The 6,000-nt window shown below is 43.4% G+C and overlaps 1 protein-coding gene across 1 annotated transcript in view; it reads right to left on the reverse strand.

Annotated features, from left to right (window-relative positions):
- The window catches only part of sema4bb (sema domain, immunoglobulin domain (Ig), transmembrane domain (TM) and short cytoplasmic domain, (semaphorin) 4Bb), a 44,023-nt gene extending 41,089 nt beyond the window's left edge, over window positions 1-2,934 (reverse strand). Inside the window, exon 1 of the mRNA XM_020080174.2 lies at window positions 2,636-2,934. The gene's annotated coding sequence lies outside the window, so the exon portion shown is untranslated. The remainder of the gene's footprint in view (window positions 1-2,635) is intronic.
- Between the last annotated feature and the right edge of the window lie 3,066 nt (window positions 2,935-6,000).

Consider the following 6,000-nt stretch of genomic DNA (forward strand, 5'->3'; position numbering starts at 1 on the left):
GAATGGCTCAACATGTGGTATCCACACAAGCCAAAGGAAAACCTGGGTCCGTCACTGTCCAGCTTTATTATGGGGGTGTAACTATTATAGGTTTACTATATATATCTACTGTAGCACTTATCTGAGTTTATAGTACATGTGTTGGTGCTGTCAACCATCACTTCTCTACTGAATCTCGCACGCATGAAAATTATCAGACTGAAAAATATATAGAGTAGAAATAAAGATAGTCTCCAGCATAAATACTATGCTAATACTCATAAACCACATTAAAGTAATGAAGACACATAGGCTCCAGAGCCAAGCAAAGATACAGTAAGTCTATCAGGAATAGTGTAATTCTGTAATTTAGTGAAAGATTAAGGTCCAGAATGAAAAGCATGACCATGAACTCTGATATGAAAAGTTCAAATGCAAAAGTCCCACATGTTTGTCGGTTCTAAAACATATTTGTTCGTGAGGGTAATTCCAGCGTGATCAGTAGGATATAGAGTTGTGGAACAGTCCAATTAGGAAAATGAATTTACAGGCTAATTAGCATGGCCTGAAAGGAACCTGCCTGCAGAGATCTCCTTTGGCCCAACACCTCTCCCCCTGCAGGGCCTGGCCAGAGTTTCTACAGGACCTGTAGGTCATTCTGAATATGAATGGCCTGGTAACTGGCACACAAAGCCATGCACAGACACAGCAGAGACAGTCAGCAAACAGGGCTGCAGCCAGACTTTAGTGAATGCAAATGTGAACCATTAAACCTTATCGCCCATGTGTAAAAGGCGACGTGTGACTTTTCACAGTTGGCGCTACAAGCATTCTCACAGGTTCCCTAAAACTGAAGCTGCCAAATATTCCAGCAGCTCCAAGAACATGTGCATTGAATTTTTAACAAATTTGGGGTTCATCCCAAATAAAAACCCATTTTTAGCTCATGTGCACAAACTCAACTCAGCTGGCTTCATGCCTGCACCGTCCCTGAGTACAGTCTGGCTTCAACCCAATCCAATGACCGTTTCCCACGTCTCAGCACAATATGCAAAGCCGCATGGGGACTCTGGATGTGCAAGTCCCATCAGTTTGCACTGATCTCCTCCGGTCCCTGTGGACACTATATGGGATATCACTAACTTTTAGGGATTTTGAAAGCATCGGTGTCTTCCCTCCCTGGTTTCCACTTCCCCTCCAGCTCTTTTACCACAACCTCTCCACATGCTGACCATTCCTCTGAAGTTGTTACAGTGGGTGGAGTGTTGGGTGGAGTCTGCATGTTTGTTTTGAGTGTTTGAATGTGTGTGTGATTGTGTGGGTGGGGGTCTCCATGTGTGCACATGGTGTGTGTGTGTGTGTGTGTGTGTGTGTGTGTGTGTGTGTGTGTGTGTGTGTGTGTGTGTGTGTGAGAGAGTGTGTGTGTTTCAGAGAAAAAGGAGGATAGTGAGGGGAGAGGGTGTCAACATGCTTTTGTAAGTGCTTGTGCTTTCTGCACATTTGTTTACAGCAACAAAGCCTGAGACTATCAGTGTCATTAGTGTTATTGATACACCATCACACTGGAGAGGGGAGGAGAAGAACAGCAGAGGCCTGGAGGGGAAAGACTGCTCCACTGGTCATTTACAGTCTGACTCCAGCAAAGCATACCAACACCATGTAAACACTGAGCTACGCTCCGCTCTCTACGGAGCCCCCGAAGGGTCACAGCCAGAATTTGTTTGAGGATTACCTTTGCGTTCCCTTGCAATATGGTTTGTGTTACTGAGGGTACAGCAGGCTGATAGTATTCTGGAATATTGGTAAAACTCACAACACGACAGCAAACTTTGAGACTGGACTCTGGTTGACATATTTACAATTATCTCCCAATAATTTTCTGAGACATATGCAGAGACTTTGGTTCAGGCTGCATTTTGTGTTTGAACTGGACCTGAGCCCAATGCACTTAATATAACCTGCTTCTGTTACACTGTCCCTGACACATGGTTATTGCTTGACTTGTTGTTGTTTTGAAATAAAAATAAAAAAGATATATAAGTTATTCTCAAAAGAATTCTGGCTGTGAACCTTCAGGTACTCTGTAGTACTCACAGTCTGTGTATCCTTCAGATTTAAAAAAGAATAAACCACATATTTTATTCTCTCTCCTCGTGACCCTGGAAATAAACACAGGTGCTTTATCCAGGATCAAACTGTTTGCATGAATGCAGATTGACATGGGTCATCAGAGATAAATAGTGTTTGGAGGAGAATAACATTAAAAGTTGGACACAATCAATTCCAGGAAACACACGGGCCAGTGTTTCTGTAGGTGTGGTGAAAATAAAGCACGGACAAATCACTCCTGCCCTGTGTGTTGTGACTTTGGGGCTGGATGGAAACAGCAGCTGTTGGCCCACATGGGTCAGACTGGAAACTGAGGTCAGTCCATCAGCCTTCACAGCAATGCTGCAAATCACTGATAGAGCTGCGATCGCATCATCAATTTCACATTTGCAAACAGGCACATGAACATGACCTGAGCAGCCCCGCAAACTACATGCAGGAGTCAAATCAACACGAAGCATCGATACGTGGAAAGATAAAACACCACCAATCAAACCAATCAGATCGGAAACACGTTTAAGAAATAAAACCTCAGAGTAACACTTACATGAATGTTGAGGCAGAGTATGACTGCTCCTGTAACAACAAGAGATATGTGCTGATTTCAAATGTTACTCCGCTTCTCGTGTGTCCTCGTTGTGAAAGGTGTGAAACCTGGAACCCGGAGCTTCAGCCTCAGAGCCGACACCCTCACACCCGACACGCTGATCACACGTCCGTGGAGCCGCTTACAACCGAGACTGACGGGGAAAAACGAGTCAAAACCAAGATTAAAATCCTTAAAGTGCGCCTCTGCTGCTTCGTAGCGCTGATTGTAAGCGTGGAGACCATCCTCCTCCTCCTCCGTGCGCGTGAGGAGCAGACGAGCCTCCTCCTCCTCAAACCTCCAAACTTTAGCTCCTCCCACTGCACACGCTGCTGAACCCACACTGAGGAGCTGCTGTCTGTCACTGTGACAGTCAAGCTTCTCCTGTTCCCTCTTCTTGTCACAGAAAATCCGAAATGAGCCAAAGAGTAAAATACAATGATAGCAATAAAAAACTAACTGTGCTGCATGATCTCCTCTGTAGTAAAGCAAAGGCCCCTAAACTCCTTTGGATCATCAGTCAGACTTTCAGAAGCTCTTAAAAAATTCAACTGTCTTTTGATTGATTTTGTTGTTCATGTATTTATGGTAATAAGTATAGGATCCATGTTCAGGGTTAGTGCAGCGGCCCTGAAGTACGGTGGCTGAAAGAGCTCAACTTCCTGTCAATTAAGAAAACCAATGCAAATTGACAAAACACGTGCTAATTAAGGAATCAACTTCATCAATTTCAGGACACATGCGCTGCAAAAAGTCCCAACGCATTGCAAATACACAAACACGCTGCAAATATCGATAACGACAACAGAAATGTTTCCAGGGGACCTAAAAAAGTGATGAACCTGGCTGTAGTTCAACACTCTGAAGTTATTGAAGTCTGCTACCCTTCAGTGGTGATGGAACTTCACAAAGCTCATAAGAACAACACAAAGGCAAACTATAAAACACAGCGACATCTGCTTTTAACCTGCTATCAACAAGGCTCATCACTGATTGGACAGAAACATTGGCCACATGTTATATTTTTCAGTCCTTTTGTATTTTCTTCTTTTCTTCTTTATTTTCTAATTTGTGGTTTTCTTTTTAGTGCTTGTGTTCTCTTTTGCTGTTCTTTCGTTATGTTTTCTTAACAGCTGTTATATTTCTTATTTGATGTTGTGATTTGCCTTTCAAGGCCACCATTAGGGTTAGGAGTAGACCATGCAAGAGTATGAAGTAAATAGAGTTTAGTCAAGTCCAAGTATTAGAGTGTAAGAGAAGAGAAGAGATACAGTGTGGTGCAGCGTTCCTCTCTGCCCCTGCAGCCATCACAGAACCAATGACAACTGACAGCGTCCACCACAAAGAGAATTAGAGGGGATTATGTAAAACGAGCAACGACTTGAACACAACCGTTCGTGTAATCTCTTTTTTAGCTGTGGAAGAGAATAAAAAGTACTGTGGGCTTTTGTCATCTCATTCCTTCAGTCTGTCAGTGTGCAGCCCCCCCCCCCCCCCCCCCCTGCTCCGCTTAGGACGTCCAAACAAAATCATCTTGATCTTCTCTTGATGAGGAGGGACACACAATCAGCCTTTCATGCATGACACAAAACGTCACACCCGCAGGGAGCAGATAACGTTAATAATTAGTCTGCAGCTTTTTGCTCTCACTGTCATGTGACAATGTGTGAATTTATCAGATATTTTGACTGTTACTGCTGAGCAATGTGATGACAAGTCACCATCCAGGTGCACAAGGCTTGAGGCTATATCCTGAGACGTATGTGCTGACACTTTATTCTGGAAATGTTGTCATCGTCTGACTGGTTCTTTATGACTCTACTGCAGATAAAAGCCAACGCCGCCCCCTCCCTCCACCCCCTAAGAGATAGGCGTGTCATGTAGGGGTTAAACTGATGATTCTTATTTTGACTGTATGCATTACACAATATTCTCTCATAGACAGACGCCAAATCTTAGTTGCTCCCTTTATCTGCCGAAACCCACAGTAATCCCCCAAATTAAATCAAGGATTACTTTTGAGAAGATTAAAATCATCCAACTTATGCAAAAAGTCAGGCTTGGAACAGCAGGGGGTGGATGGACCACTCAGCAGGAGCAATCCCTCTAAAGATGGAAAAATACTCTATTCTCTCCGACATGGCAAGAAATCCTACAAATGAACAGTTTGAATGAGTATTTCAAAACAAACAAGAAATTGTTAATGTAAATTAGCCTATGCGTAACATCGAAAAAACTAAATTGAAGTGCTGAACATTCGTCAGACGTGAAACTGAAGATGCACAACAAGATGCTGAGTAGCTCTGCAGGTCCAGGTGAAGCACTTCTCTAAGAATTAAAAGACCCCCTGATAATGAACATGACAGGTTTATTTATTGAAGTTATTAGTCTAAAAAAAAATCCTCCGTTGAGGCAGTTTCAAAAGATTGCATTTCACGAATGCTCAGTCATCTACTGCTTAAACCTTAATCTGCCTCTGCACTTAAATAATATCCGTCTGTCGTAGCACGCAAACGCACCAGGGAGCATACGGCAGCCATTCATATTAAGGTCACAGCCACCCAAGGGGCTTTTATTGGGGTTAAGTGTATGATGGACCCTTTCAGTGATACACAACACCAGATTAAGAGACTTGCCTAAATGTTTTGTGGAGTTACCCAACAAAAGCTGTAAAGTAGCAGCTCAAAGCACAGCCAACATGTCGATGATATCAACCAAGTGGTTTTCTCAACCCTCAAATGGTGGGATGTGGATGTGGATTGCTTAGTGGTACTATCCAGTACATTCAGAAGTAAGAATCGTTATGATCCATTAGGAGGTTTTTGGATTTATTTAGTTTTGGGTAAAGGTGTAGCATTTAGAGCGATGTTGGACATTCCACATTGGTCAACTGAAGACACCTGGGACACATCAGAGAGTAGCGGTTGCTGTCCTCTGGTCAACACAGGACTGTGGAGACAGTAACCCAAAGCGGGGACTCTTTTCACTACTTCACTGTGCAAGGGGACACTTCCCCATCTCTTGTGAACTGAAACCATACGTCTGACTTGGCTCGGAGCATCGTTGAAGGAAAGAACCAACGGAGCCTGTTGTGGACTAACTGGTGGAAGATGTTGTGAATTTCAGCTGAACAGACTGAGCAATTAATGACCTCCCTAGCCCAATAGTCATCACGCACATAGAGAAGTGAGGTATATGATTGATGTAAACTCGATACACCGCAGGGACTGACTTAAATGTTACCAGGTGAATGTGGAGGAGAAATGAGACTAGGCCTCGGATTTAATAGAAGGGAGCCAGGTACAGTTCAGTTTCTTGTAAAAGAT

The sequence above is a fragment of the Paralichthys olivaceus genome, chromosome 1 (assembly GCF_024713975.1).
Source record: "Paralichthys olivaceus isolate ysfri-2021 chromosome 1, ASM2471397v2, whole genome shotgun sequence".
NCBI classification, from domain to species: domain Eukaryota; kingdom Metazoa; phylum Chordata; class Actinopteri; order Pleuronectiformes; family Paralichthyidae; genus Paralichthys; species Paralichthys olivaceus.